The 15,831-nt window shown below is 34.7% G+C and overlaps 1 long non-coding RNA gene across 1 annotated transcript; it reads left to right on the top strand.

Moving 5' to 3' along the window:
• Positions 1–3,206: 3,206 nt before the first annotated feature.
• Positions 3,207–10,234, top strand: LOC141411596 (uncharacterized). Its single transcript, XR_012436436.1, has 3 exons — positions 3,207–3,343; positions 6,104–6,158; positions 9,650–10,234. It is a non-coding gene; the product is annotated as an uncharacterized lncRNA (long non-coding RNA).
• The last annotated feature ends 5,597 nt before the right edge of the window (positions 10,235–15,831 follow it).

Genomic DNA, 15,831 nt, shown 5'->3' with positions numbered 1-15,831 from the left:
TAAAATGAGACAGAGACAGAAAAATTGTGGTCCTTAGTATGTGTATGCTAGGGAAATTTCTACAAAGACTTTGTGCTTGTGTGAAGCAGTCAGACCACTTGCACTTTTGGAGATATCAGGCCAGACTAAAGTGTAGCTGATGAAAGCCAACTCAGATTTACTGTGAAAACAGGTATTATTGAAATGCTAGAATGGACCTTTCTCTCTTTACATCTTTATAACTTTTGTGATCAAACACCAGACATGGTTTTTTGCCTACATTTGAATTTTAAAGAGCTCTAAGAGTTGAGATTCTGTTATACCAGAGTGTCATAAGTCCCTTTAAAAATTGTCGAAAAGGACTCTATAACATATCAAGGGGATGGTGCCATGGACAAAAAATCTGGAAGGACATATAGTTGCTAGGAAAGAGGGCTTTCTTGGGTTCTTTATGTTTTTTCATACCAAGAGGATCTTAAAGTAGGATAGGTAATATCCATCTGGGATAGTTGGAATGTAGTTTCTTTCAAGTATAAGAAATAGCCCACAATTCAAGCTTCAGATGCAAAGGGGTATTAACAGAGAGCTGCTTGATAATAATGATGATGATATCTTTATAGTATGGTGTTTACAGTTTTCAGAATGTTTTAAAAAAGTTCTACTGTGATCTCTGTAAATCCTGCTAGTCACTTTCATAAGCATTAAGTTTACAAAATTGTACCTTGATGTCATGGTTGATGAATCCCTCCTAATTTCCTAGTTTTTCAGTGGACAGTCTCTCCATTTCTACTGTCACTGATTTATTTGTACATAGAGTTTTATTAAACTATTACTCTTGTAGATCCAAACTTTTTCCTGGTATATGTATGCTTTGAAGCCACTAGAATTAGCATTGTAAAATGCTGTTTTAATCTCAATATTCTCTTAGAAAAACATGGGTTGAAGATTCTGGGCAGCCAGCAGGGAAATAGGTACTCCTTACAGAGACAATCCAAGACTTTCAATCCAATGCTCTGGACTAAGATTTCTGGTCTCCTCTTCTTTCTCTCTGTCTCTTCATCCATGCTCTCTAGTCATTCCAGAGGCATTGCTAATTGATCTGCAAGCACACTGACTTGTAGTACATTTCTGAAGTTTGCCAGTGCTCTTCCTTATATTTGGAACAACCCTCCCTGTTTATGTGCTGATACACATGGTCTTTGATCAGGGAGGATTTGGACAGGACTGGAGAGGGCAGCAGAGTTCCAATCATAAACAGACTTAAGCCATGGTAAGGAAATTTGAACTTCACTTTAAAGGAAATGGGAAACTGGAAGGATTTTAGGGAGGTGAGTGATAGACAGTATGGACTGCATTTTAAGTCAGGGTCTCTCTGTGGTAGAACACAAGCAGGGAGAGCAGTTAGGAATGCTTGGGTTAGTAGAAGAGGTGAGTTGATGACTGCAATGGGCAATGGAGAGGCATGGGTGGAGTGGAGAGTTTTAGTGCAGTTAACTTGGCAAGAATATAATTAACTTGATTTAGGAAATGCATATCGTGGCACTAATAGCATTTGGAAGAGTGCAATCTAATGAAGTGGCAGAATTTCTGTCCCCTTCAGTGAGTCCCCTCTGCAGTGAGTTTAATGTGGGCTGGTATTATGTACCCAAATCTTAATCTCATTTTTAGAAGTGACTCATAAGTACTTGAGGTTGCTACTTTTATACAAATTTGAGAGAGTACATTAAGGTCCCAATGGCTTCTTGACTTGTTTAAGGTCACACAAGTAATGAAGCAGAATAGGGGCAGCATCATCTCAAATATTTTGTGTCAGCTATTTTAAGAGATTTTCAACAGAGAATATAGGAAATGTTTTAACCAAAAAATGAGCAGATGGAATTTTGCCAATGAAGGAGACATGTTGGTATCACACTTGTAAAATAATGAAGCATTTTGGCCCACATGCCACCAGCAAATAAAAGAACTGTGTCTCTTGGGGAACTTTGTCAATGGGTGCTGCTGATCACCCACTGAAGGGAAGGCTCAGGGATGACCATGCTGTCCTCTTTTCTGCATAGCCTCTGTCTCTATCTAAAAGTCACAGATGGTGGTCCTCACTAAGTTTGTCTTGTTGCGTGACAGAGAAGCTGTGCTTTCCTTCCATGGAACCAAAGTTATGGGTTTACTCAGCCCATACGAGGCCTGAAAAGTTCTCTGCTGTAAAGATGCCAGAACCTATTGTGTAAAGAAACAGGTGTTTCATGTGTCCTCAGGCTACAAGGAGGTAATTTAAGCAAATGTCCAGAAATACAAACGGTACACAGAAGCTTATAACCAAGATCCCTGAAGGTACAGTGGAGAATGTTCACTCCTTAGCCTTCCCTTCAGTGGGTGATCAGCAGCACCCATTGACAAAGTTCCCCAAGAGACCCAATTCCTTTATTTGCTGATGGCATGTGGGCCAAATGCTTCATTATTTTACAGGTGTGATACCAACATGCTTCCTTCATTGACAAAATTCCATATGACTAGACCTGCCAGGAACTGGCAAAGTAATAATGATAATGATAAAATAATTCAGATCACTTGAGTAAATCAAGATAGCATGAGGAAGCAGTCTAGCTATCTTTTCCTTTTCTTTCTAGTAGTCTTTGACCACTTTTGTTATAATCAAAGAAAAAGACAAGGAGACATGTTGGCACCTTCAGTTGGCCAGTCATGAGGGCAATGACTTCTTCATCTACATGGCTTACAAGGACAGAAAAGATATTGTTCAGGCAAGGGTTAGGGGTGCCAACTGCTTGACTCATTCACTGTTCAGGAAGGGAAAAGTGTATCCTGCTTTTCAGTATTTTAAAAAGGCTTGTAGTGAACAACCCAAAGTAAAGTACTTGTCTGTTCTTTCAAATCTAAGGTGATTGCTGGAGTCAAAACCAATGAAAGGAGGAAAGGCTACATTCCAAGTAGATGTCCTAGAGAACCTAATCACTTTGGGCCAAGTATTATGAGTATAGGCTCCTGAAACTAACTCAGCAGAGAAATGCACTTCATACCTTTTGTTTTTGTTGTTGAAACTCATATTAAAACTAAAATTCAGCTGTTTTTATAATGCTACCCACTAAATACATTCATTGAAAGCCTATTTTCCCACTGAGATTAAGGGATAAGAGTGGGCAGAATATCTTCCTTGTTAAGTGTATCTATAGGTTTATGAAAATGTTTCAATTCTTTTGACCTTTACAGAGAAAGGAAAAGCTTCCAATAAAGAGAATAAAAAGAGAAACAGGATGAGGGGAAAATAAAAAGGAAACAAAGGAAGAGGAGTAAGAAAAAAAGGAAAGAAAGAATGAGGAAAAGAAAGAATCAAGGAAGAAGAAGAAGGAAGGTAAGTTCTACTGAGTAACAGATTGTGCTATATAAATAAATAAATAAATAAATATATATATGATTTTAATTCATTCTTTATGCTCTCATTTAGATAATATATATATTTATATATATGTGATTTAAGTTGACTTAGTTCATGTATTTTGAATTTGTCTTTTAAATACAAATTTTAAATATTTATTAGCTATTTTTGAATAAAAGGTAACTCATTGTTTTCCATCACACATCACTTTTTACTGAGGAATGTTATATCTATCTGAAATCCTTGAATGTCCTCAACTTTAATGTTATTTTCTAAATGTCCTCAACTTTAATTATTTTTTTTTACTTTATGTTGCATGATAATAATAACTATAGGATTGTCTCCTGACTGACTGATGGTAGAGTATTGAAAGCCCCTGAAAAGTTTTTGCATAAATGCCTTTTATTATTTGATATGCCTCTGGTAATACATAAATACCAAACGACCCTTACCTAACAGTAAGTGAATATGCCTGAGTTTGCTTTCCAAAATGGGGTTCCTAACATGATCCTTCTTTAGAAAGATGGGCCTTGAATCACATTGCCTTGGAGAAATGTGCATCATGTCAGACAGTTATTTAGACACCACAGAGATGGTTGGAGAGGCTGAATCAAGATTGTCAATGGGAGGAGGTTCAAATAGGTAGTGACAGGCAAATCATCAGTGTCAAATAAATACATACAAAGACAGACAGCTCAACTTTATAGCAAGGTGGAACAGAGAAAAGGACCTGAGTTTCAGGCACAAATTAAATTTGAGCAAGAGAGAGTAAATACAGCTTAGATGTAAGGGTTAAGTTTAGAACAAGCGCAGCTGGATTTTTCAATGGAGAGATTATTTTTAATTTTTGGGACCTCCATATTCCTTTCCATGATTGTACTAATTTACAATGTGGAAGGGCTCCCTTTTCTGCAAATCCTTACCAGCACTTCTGGCCTTCTGTCTTTTTGGTAATAACTTTTCAACTGGAGTTACACAATAACTTGTTATGGTTTTGATTTGTATTTCTTTGGTGATTTATGATATTTAGTAGATTGTTATATACCTTTTGACATATGTCCTCTTTTGGGAGACATCTACATCTGTCTATTTCCTATTCTTAATTTGATTATTTTCTCATATTAGGTTTTTTGTTTGTTTGTTTTTGCTGTTTAGTTATAACCTAACAATCTCACTAACAGGAATATATGCAAAGAAAATGAAATCTCTATGTTAAAGAAACATTTACAAACCCACATTTATTGTAGCATTGTTCACAATAGCCAAGGAATTCATCATCCATTGACTGATGACTAGATAAAGAAAATGTGGTATATGTACACAAGAATACTGTGCAGTCATAAAAAGGATAAAATTCTTCCATTTGTATCATCATGTGTGAAAGGGAAAAATTTAAATTATCCAGGCACAGAAAGATAAACATATGATCTCAGTCTTATGTGGAATGTAAAAACAGTGATCTCATAGAAGTTGAAAGTAGAGCAGTGGTTGACAGAGGCTGGAGATGGTAAGACCAAGGGAGAGATGGAAAGGTGAATCAATAACTAAGAAATTAGAGGGAAATAGGAGAAATAAGTTCCGGTGTTTTATTGCTTGATAGAGTGACTATAGATAATGGTAAGCTATTTCATATTTCAAAAAAGGTGGGAGAAATGATCTAAAATGGTTGCCCCACAAAGAAAGGAAAATGGTTGAAGAGATAGATATGCTTACTTATTTGAAGATTACATTTATATATTCTTGTGTTGAAACTTCACAAAATAACCCCAAAATGTATAATTCTTGTGTCTCACAAAATAAAAATATATTCTATAAATAGGAGAGAATTAAAAAGTAGACAGACTAAAAACAAGCTTGGAAAATGATAAATGAAATTTTAATATTTGCAATCACAAGAAATACACCAGCACTGTGTTCATCATACATATAATCAGAATTTTATTGGACTTCCTTACATTTCTTTTGCTCTTTACTATTATTTTGATTTTGAATTACAAAAGTGGAGGTTGTTTTTTGCTATTCAGGCTATCTAAGGTCTTAGCCTATTCCTAGTTAGAACTGAAGCATGTGTTTCCTGAGCAGGGCTTTTAGAAGGTCAATGAAACAGTTACTGAAAAGAGCTAATTAAATTACCCCAACAAAGGTCAGGATTTAGCCTGGTGCTTATGTGAGTTGAAGATGGAGGTTAAACAGTAAAGTTTCTAAGATTTCAGGGATGAGGGACATACATCCTTGTAAGAGTTTAAGAAGCCCATGCACATCAGTATCAAGAACTCTGAAGGGTTTGAGAATTTACTCTATTTTCAATCTAACTAGCTAGCTAGCAACTGTTTCATGGATTCTGACAGAAGACAACAAAGCTCCTAAGTCAGGGATCAAGGATTTTCTTTCTCACAATAACAATAGCCATGTTAGGGTTTTCTTGTGCCAGTACACTAAGCACCAGTTCCCTCAGGGTGATATGAAGAGGGCAATATGATGCCTGCTTGCAGAGTAGGGTGAGCTATCAGGATGAAACCATAAAAATATAGACCCAGAACTATTGATGGGCAGTAAGCATGGCTGACCACTGTTCTAGTGGGTGACATCATCCCTATCTTCCAATGCTGCTTGCTACACCAACATATTGGGAAATATGGTCAGGAACAAAGATTGTCAGTACCTTTGCTCAGAGACGCATGGAGAACTGATTCACTGACATCAACTACTTAAACCCTTTTCTTTTACCCTGTTTAGGAAACTGAAGAATGGAAATGGTAAATGACACTTTGGGGAAACTCTATCAGTTAAGGTAAGATTTTGAAAACTAGTAATGATTGATACTCACCATTCCCCATTGTTTCCAGACTCTCAGATTATATTGCCAAAATTGAGAGTATTTTTTAAGAAAATATTTGGACTTGCCCACATTTTCCCCTCTGCAGAAGCATATAGTTATTTTTTGGTTAATGTCTTTTGTGTAGTAATCAGACATTACTTGGTGATCCTGTACTATCCAGAAGAATACCTTGGAGTAAGAGCTTTTGGACATCAGCGACAGTGAAGAAGTATCTGATAAGTGGTAGAAAGTGAGCAGCCTTTGGGCCATACAAGGTATTTAGCGATCTTCAGCAATTGACATTTCAACATCAAATTCTTTGCCTACAAAAGGAGAATACTCCCTCAAAGTGTGTTGTAGTGAGAATTCAATGGAAGGATTATGACAATGTCCTGTTCACAAAAAAAATCACCACTGATTGCACTGAGCTGGAAATTTTGAATAGTTGTCTACTTCAGAAATGTGTCATCAATTACAATAATGAGAGCAATTAGTTGATTAGTTTGACATACCGTTTCCAAAAGATAAATCTAATTGTGTGAATGTCAAATAAAAGAATTAATTTAGTAAAAACACAAAACAAAATCAAAATCAAATTTTTAACAAAATTACATTTCTGATAAAAAGGTTTATTTATAGGGGAAAAAGTGGAATTTAAAATAAATGAGATTTAGTTTTTGTAGACTATGGGATATATTTTATTAACATGTCAGTAATTATAATTTTTTTTGAAGTTGACTATTTTAAATGTTAACTAAAAAATTTTCTTCTTTTCATTAGAATTTCCATTTTCTAATACATAAGATTTGCTACTTATGTTATTGTTCACTATATTATAGCAGAAAGTGTTATATTTATTTTTCAATTTTTGAAACGTTTTGGTGCTGGGCCTCACACATACTAGACAAATATTCTTCATTCAGTTACTCTCTCCAACCCCAAATATATCTAAAAATAATTATATTTTTAAAGACCATGTTTTTGCTTTCAAAATCAGGGGGATTTTTTTTAAACCAATAAGTCAACATAAAATTGGAAAATTTTAACTATTAGAATTTAGAATAGAATTGCGTTTGTGACATTGGCAGAATGTATTCCATCTTCCTAAAGCCGAGAGTTCTCTTATTGTTTTTAGTAATAACCCTTTCAGGGTTTTAATCTATTATTTGTTTCCCACTATGTCTTTCCTTCCCATATTATAATCACATCCTTTCTATTAATCTGTATTTAGATACCATTATTTATTAGTGAAACTGAGGTCCTGGAATATTAGGGCACATCAGAGTTTAGCAAGTGATCGTATACTTGAAGCTTCTTACCTCTTATCAAAGATCTGATGCCATAACTCTAATCCAGGTGACCTGTTTTTTTTTTTTCCCTTGGGGGGAGGAGTGCTAAGTATCAGACCCAGTTCATCTTTTTATCTGTCTATTCTAGTCCATGTGCATGTCACTAGCAAAATACCATTCCAAAGCACATTTATGGTCAAAGTCAAACATTAGGAGAAAAAATTCCTACTATTTACGAGATAAATCCATATATGTAAGCATAGAATTCATAGTTTGCAATTCTTATTCTATCTCTTCTGTAATATATTTCCATGCTTTCATGCAACCAGACAACATGATATTATATGTACTTCACCAATTCTGAGATGCTATTCCCTTCACATGAAATGCTCTCCTACTTCATATTAAGCTGTCAAAATTCTACGAATACTTTAGGATCAGTGAAGAGCCTTATTTGAATCTTCAATTATGTTCTCTCATTTCCTTGAAACTTCATAACACTTTTGTGTCTTTTTCTTTAAAATAAATAGCTCCTGCTTTTAATTGACTTACCTGTACTCTTATTATAGTCTATTATCCAGTGACCAAAAAGTTATGATCCTGATTATTTTAATGTTCTGTTGAATTATTCTACATAAGATAGCTATAACAGGTATATTTATTAACTTTCAGCAGTATTTCTTTTACTGCAAATTAATTTTCCCAAGTCTTATGTTAGATTGCTCCCTTTCTTCACCTTTCTTTGTGCACTGGTAATATATCACACATTGAAATGGAAATGATCATAGCTTAGAACTCAGTCTTTAAGAAATTTTGCTTATTTATCCTGAATGTCTGAAGAATACATCTTTATGAAGAAAGCAGAAATGATATAAGCAGAATTCTTTATGGACACATTTCAAATGGGACCTGGACATCAAACATAAAAGACATACACAGTCAAAACTAAAAAATCACAAACTCTAAGTGAAAAAAAATCATTGTCAATTATCAGTATCATACATTCACATAGATTCTTAGACATCACTAAAATATGTTGCAATGAAACCTCCTGCATGACTACCATAAATGAACAAATACATATTTTTTTAATGAAGGATAGGAAGGTCCTGTCTGGGGATGGCAGCAGGGTGAGGGGGCGTAAGAAAGGATGAATATGGTGGAAGTATCTTGTATTCACGTATGAAAATAGAACAATGAAACTTGTTGAAATTGTTCTAAGAAGAGAGGAGGGAGATAAGAGAGAAAGTGGTGAATCTAATTAGAGTATATTGTAAGCACTTATGTAAATGTCCCAATCCCCCCCATTCAACTATAATGTGGTAGTATTACAAAAAAGAGTTAACTAAGCAATAAAGCTTAATTAGGTCACTTAAAAAAAAAAAGAAATTCAGTAAACCTCTACCTACAGAGGTCCTTTAGCTACACAACCAACAGAAGCAGGTGTTGGATAGCAGAATAATTGTGGTCTGAGTTTGAAGGAGTTTGGTAGAGATTCCTGAACACCAAGCTCAGAGTTTTCTGCATGCACAGAAGCCTCTTAAAGTAATTTCTGAACATCTGAAATATTAGCTTAAGTATGTACACCAAATACAAATAATTTATAGTCATAGCGTGTGCTGATTCTATTCCACACCTCACATTCATCTACAATTCACACTCATTTGTACAAAATCTTGAATCAGAACAGAGAATTCACACTTTCTCTGTCTTCATACAGCATGTCAGATTTGAATGTTTTTCATTAATCTGTATTTGTAGAGTCTGCTCTATTCTTCTTTGGTTTTGCAAAACTCTATGAAAATATACAAAATGAATCCTTTGACTCAAAAAGTAGTTTGTGCATGTGTGGGGTTGCAAAAAATTTGAAGGAGATTTACATATCAGAATACTGTTGGAAAAGAACTTTCATTCTGGAAAGTGTCCCTCATTAGACTGAAGCCTTTCTCCCATAGTCCCATCATTTGATTCATGAGTAGATAAACCCCCCTGAGTCATATCCATTAATTTAACTGTCTGTTTATTGCTCTTGTTTTTTGCTGTTTGCTCCATCATTCTAATTTAGGACCAAGTGTAACTAACTAATTGTTTTATGTGCTAATGCAGACTTCTTCAAGCATCATGTCTAATGAGAATGAAACTCTTTTATAACTGCTGAATTCAACTTTGTCTTAGGAACAATACATTTGGACAGGAAAGAACAAAAGAACTTCACTGAATAATTTCCATCACTGTGAAAAATGTCAACTATGTTCACTATGCAGGATGAATTGTTGAATGGAGAATACAAAGAAGTCCACAGTTGGAAACCGAGTCATAGCTTTGTATCTTTTATTTTATTATTTTCTATAATGATCGATATATTCCCACTCTAAAGCTATGAATTATCTCAATTTTCAGATCATCTTTGGCTCTAGCAAAGATAACTTTCTTAGATAAATTCCTGGAGACGTACATTGCCCTTTTGTTTATTCATTTGATTTATCACATTTCCTATGTGAAACTTCTGATGAAAAGACTACAGAGTAAGAATTTTCAAAATAAAGGTTTTCTATCAGTCTTAATTATTGATGTTATTTAACTACATGCTTTCTTAAGTATGCTCGTAGGAGTTGTAAACAGAACCTCTGCATTAAATATATTTTCACATTTCAAATGATTCTTGGCATTTATGTCATTCATGTTGTTTTTCTCAACATTTATACCATTTAATCAGTCAGAGAAGAAGTAGTGGGTGGTTAATAAGTTATTTACAGGAAAAGGGAGGCAAATAAGTATTAATGAAAGACACTTAACTGACATCACTAAAGAGAACCTGACAAAACTTAACCACTCAAAGAGTTTTAATAGTCATTGACTTCATACAATGCTACAGTTTATCATTTAATAAATATAATTAATTCTGCACTTAAATTTTCTTCAATGTTTTAAAACTTTCTAGTGAAAACTTTAACCAAGAAATTGGACAGTGTATGTCATCTTATATTACTTATTTTTGTAACTACATCTATTTAAAAAAATCTAGTATCTTTAGTGGAAGTTTTCTAGGATCACCATAAAGCTTATCATCCAAACTAGGAATGTGTGAGTGATAATATTAATATTATGCTGGAATAAGTAGTGTAAAACCAAACTTTCCCAAGAAAAGCCATAATTTATGTATATCCTAAGGTTGAGCTACCAATCAGAGATAAGGAAAGTTCAAATTTCTTCCATGTAAAGATTTTTCTTATTACTTTAATTAAAATAATTTTGGTAGCATATATTAATTGCATGATGGGGTTCCTTGTGATATGTCCATACATAGAATATACTTTGATCAAATTCACCTCCCTCCCATTACTTTCTTACCCACTTTCTCCCTTCACAAAGTAATTTTGATAGGTATTCATTATTCTATTTTCATAGATGCATATAAAGTACTTTGATCATATTCACCCTCAATTCAACCTTCTCCTTTCACCCTCTCCCTCCCTTTCTTTGACATTGCCCAGCACATTTTGAGTTCTTACAGAAGAACAAAAAGAAAAGAAAAAGAAAAAAAGGAAAGAAATGGAAAAAGAAAGAAAGAGAATAGGGTTTAGAAACTATGTGATTTAGATTCAAATCTTTGCTTTTCAAAGGCAAATTTGAAATAATTAATATTAAGTAAGTTCAAATTCAGTTCCTCTCTTGCACTCACTACATTGAAGTGCTGAATAGGTGCATGTAGTTAATGACCACTATATTAGACAACAAAGGTAAGATTTCCATCACTGAAAGAGTTGTACTGAAAAAAGCTGTAAGGGTCAAAAATGATCATTTCTTGCTCAGAGTCCTTCAAATCCTCCTTAAAAATCAATGCATATTAACTATGGCATCCTTAGATAAGTTCTTTGTTCAGCAGTCAGAAAAATTCTCTCCAAGGGAAAATTTCATAAGTTCAACCATCTATTTGAAACCACTTAAAGTATCACTGGCTCTGCAGTTCCTTGTGTGGTCTCTGTGTTCCATTCTTCCCACCCTTACCTAACCATGCTCTTTCTACTTTCTGCTTCATGCCACTTTGATCTCGTTCTGCCCCTTGCATTTACCATGCTTTCTCCCTCCATAGTCTTGAGTACGATCTCTCAGGTTCAAATGCTCTCCTCTCTGATGTTTACCAGGTGCCTCCTCTTACAGATTAGCTCCTGTGTTACTGCCAAAGGGAGTCTCCTCAATCCTCTTTAATAGAGGGAATGTTCCATGAAAACTCCTAAGCATCATACAACTTTCCTTCAAAGAGAATGCAAACTTTTATTTATTTGTGTGATTCTTTGCTTAATGTATCTCAAGTTAGCTTCAGGATAACAGAAATCATGTGTTCAGTACTATGTTCTCAAAACATGACTTTGTAGTGAGTAATTAGCAATAATAAATGAGTAGATGCTTATTTTTCTTTGTATTTGAATTTCTGCCACAGTGGATTCCACAGAGTAGATATTTGTGGACAAAAGGAACATACCCCAATCCTTGTGTGGATTCTACCATCAGCTTTACTACAAAAAGCTATAGTACTTGTCATAGACAAAAAATAGATTAGAATGCCAGGATCCATTTCCAAAGGACATAGGTTTCCTCCTACTGTCTCATGTCATTTATGTTTCAATTTATAACTGACCAAGTATACTCATAGCAAGGATACAATGAAAACCCACTTGAAAGTCAACTTTGGAATTAACAATGAAAGACAGGACTGTAAAATAGGTACACTGTGTGTAGGGGTACTTGTGGGATGGGGGAGGGTGAATGTAGTAGATGACAAAGAGGGAATATGGTTGATGGGCTTCATATACTTATACAAAATGGAGCAATGAAACCTCTTGCAATTGTTTTAAATATTGCAAGGAGGGGGGTGAAGGAGATAGTGGGTCTATCTAACCAATGTACAATGTAAACTTATTCAGAATTGTGATAAGGAACCCCCCCTTTACAATGAGTATATCCTAATAAAAATGCAAAGGCAATACAATCTATTAATAGAATACAAAGGTAATCAAGTGGAAATCTGTGTTCCTACTCCAAGAATTTTATAGCTAACAAAATGATCAATTATTAACTCACACTCCCAGCTGCAGGGAGGCTGTTGTGAAATGTCTATCTTCTGAGAGGTTAAGTAAACATAGTTCTGAATCTACAATAACAAGTACCGTTGAAATTATTTGATCTGCTACCAAAAGAGATGATTTCTGTTCCCCTCAGGGCTTCTGTTAAGCCAACATTTTAATATCCTTGATATCCCTGACTTTAAAGTTAATGTTTAAAAGAAATTTTAAATTGAATTTAAATGATCAACAATGTTCAGCTTTACAATTATGTATTCTATTTACAGGTGTCTTTTAAAATAATTTTCAACAACATTGTAATGATCAGATTAATGACTCATTCTGTGTTGTATATCAAATAACTAGCCTTCAACCTGTAAAAATCTCATAAAAAACAAAAGTAACATGTCAAACACTTTGTTAAAAATACATATCCATACATTCTTTCAGAATTTAGATGTATCAAACTATAAAAGTTAAGGTTAATGTAATTGAAATAAGTGCTATTTAGATGTAATTGAATCCTTAAAGGTTTCCATTGGGTACCATGTGTTCCATTCCAGATGCTTATTAACAATTTATTATAATTTCACTGTGAAATAAAGATGTAGAATCTCTAAATACATACATGATTTAGAGAATTCTTTATTATAAATATGTTGCTTCCTGTCTTTCATTTCCTTTTATGCTGTCCTGCTGGTTCCTTATTAACACTTTAAGTTTCATAAACAGAAATGAGGGAAAGCTCTTTTAAGTTTCTTTCTTGGGTGTCATTGACAGTGTCACATTAAGAGTTCATCTGGGACTCAATATGCACAATAGTTTGATGATAATGGCTTCCATTTACTGAGAACTTCTAAGCATTTTGCATATAAAAACAGTATGAGGCATATGTTATGATATCCTTTTCACAACAGGCAACTGAGATTTTAGCAAAGTTTAAGTGGCCTTGAATTAGCTAGATCAAAATTATATTAATGGTAAGGGACATATATTTAGATATGAAAAGTTCTGTCTCACTGATAATGGAAATAAAACTGAGTTCAAGAGCTTGACTGAGAGGCAAAAGCTTTAATGGAGACTTGCCCTCAAGAAGAAGAGAGGGGAGAAGTAGTCACTGAAGAGAGAGAGAGAAAGAAAAAAAGAGAGAGAGAGAACAAGTCTTTTTATAGCCTGCCCATTATCAACTGGTCATATGAATGTGGAATTTTGGATTGTCGTTTGGCAGTTTGAACTCAGGGCCCTGTATTGCTAAGCAAATACTCTATCACTGAAGCCATACCTCCAGCCATTTTTTGCCAGTGTTGATTTCAGACTATGATCTTCCTACTTATACCTTCCATATAACTAGGATTATAGGTTTGCATTTCCATGTACAACTTATTGGTTGAGATGAGCTCTTGCTAATATAGATGAAAGGAGCGTTCTTATCTCTGAAGGTCAATGGTCATAAAGAAGAATCTAGCTAAATAGGACTTGCCAACTTTTCCCTTTTATTATTACTAAATTATACTCTTTGTCCTTTGGATTTCATCAAGTGTATCTCTTGGTCTTAATTTTCTTGTGAATGCTCCTGTATCACATAAAGCTTATATTAAAGAAATCTATACTCTTTTCTCTTGTCTTTTTGTCTTTTGTTGTTGGGTCCTTTGCTATGAACCTAAGATGGGTGAAAGAAAAGATACTTTTCCTTCTCTATACCATCAACTGTGTTAAATACACAGTTTCCAAATTCCTCCTCAATTGCACAGTTTGGGTCAGTTTTTATAGAGTGAATGTGGTTAAATGTCTTTTTCACAAAATGTCTAGATCGCTGTGATTAAATCCCAGCCTGGGAACTCGTGGGCATATGAAATACCTCAATGTTTCCTCTACAATTCCTCTAATAACAATTTATTTTAGAAAGTCCTGTGAGGGCAGGCACCATCCTGACCATGCCCAGTGAAAGATCCTTGTTCAAGAAGCAAAGATGGTAGAAACATTTCTGGGCATTCTTAGCTCAAGGTGAGGAGCACATGTTCAAAAGGTTAAAATGGAGGACAGGGACACTTCCAGGTATTTTCAGCTTGTGTCATACAGATGATGGACAGGAATACTTCTGAGCACACTCGGCTTTTGTTTTCCAAAAAGGTTTTAGTTGAAACCAAAGGAAAAGACATTAAGAAGTGTTAATGCAGAAGTTTGCCTCTAAAGATGTCTCACTTAGCTGCTAACACTATGTTAAAAACAAGTAAATGGCAACCAACACCCTTCATTCCTAAAATAAGAATTCTGTGAAAACTTCTTGCATTTTCCTCTAATAGCCAATTGTCTCTCAGTTTCCTCTTTTATTATTAGAAATAAAGACTTCCAGGATTACATGGAACTCAGAAATAATCATAATTATTTTCAGGGGAAAAGACAGTGGCCCAATGGCAATAAGCATATTCCTTCCCATCTTTACCTGTATCCATTTTTTACTTAAGAAAAAAAAAGGCATTCTTCCTGAGGCTCACACTCTTTATTTTTGTCTTGTCTGTCTGAATTTTTCTTTAGGGAAAGAGGAAAAGAGCAAATGTGTTTTAGTAAAATTTTCTTGTTTATATCCCACAAAGCCCATCTTCTTTCTCTAATTCATCTTTCTGTTTAGATTCATCCTTGACTATTTGTCTTTTCCACAGGTGCCTGAGGACACACTTCTTACTTCTTAACTTCTGATCCCAAATAAGCAATGTTATTCTCTGTGCTTCCCACAGCCCTTTCCTCTTTCTGCCTCTTTGCTCTCAGTGAGTTCTTTTGTCTTAAGCATGGTGTTTCTTCCTTTTGTTCTGCTCATCATTTGTTAATGTCTGCGTCCAACCAGGTGTCATAAAAATGTCTGTCTTTGCAAAATGCATTAATCATTATGATATTTTACCCTTTGACCCCTTTTATCCATTCACTACCCCTTTAAAATGGCTCTGCATATCCGATCTGATGTGTAAGGGGTCTCAAGTTTCACAAAGACATCATGTTCATGGAAGCCATACTTATTTTCAGCACACTTTCAGCATGTCCATATAAAATAGGCAAAGAGCTCACTCCAGAATCACTTCTCATAATTTCATTTCACCTTTACAACACCCACTCCCATCTATACTCGATAAAGACCTATCCTTTTTCCTTTTGGCCTCTCTCTTACCTGTGTGTCTCTAAGTGAAATATGTAGCCTGGCTCAGTTGCCAGCATTCTTATTATAAAACTTCACAGATGTGTTAGTTAATCTCTCTCTGTTGGTCTTTTGCATAGAAAGACTGTCAAAAGTGGATTTTCTAA

Source organism: Castor canadensis, chromosome 10 (genome assembly GCF_047511655.1).
Source record: "Castor canadensis chromosome 10, mCasCan1.hap1v2, whole genome shotgun sequence".
Taxonomy (NCBI): domain Eukaryota; kingdom Metazoa; phylum Chordata; class Mammalia; order Rodentia; family Castoridae; genus Castor; species Castor canadensis.
The sequence above is the reverse complement of the archived record's forward strand: the minus strand, read 5'-3'. Positions and strand labels throughout refer to the sequence as shown.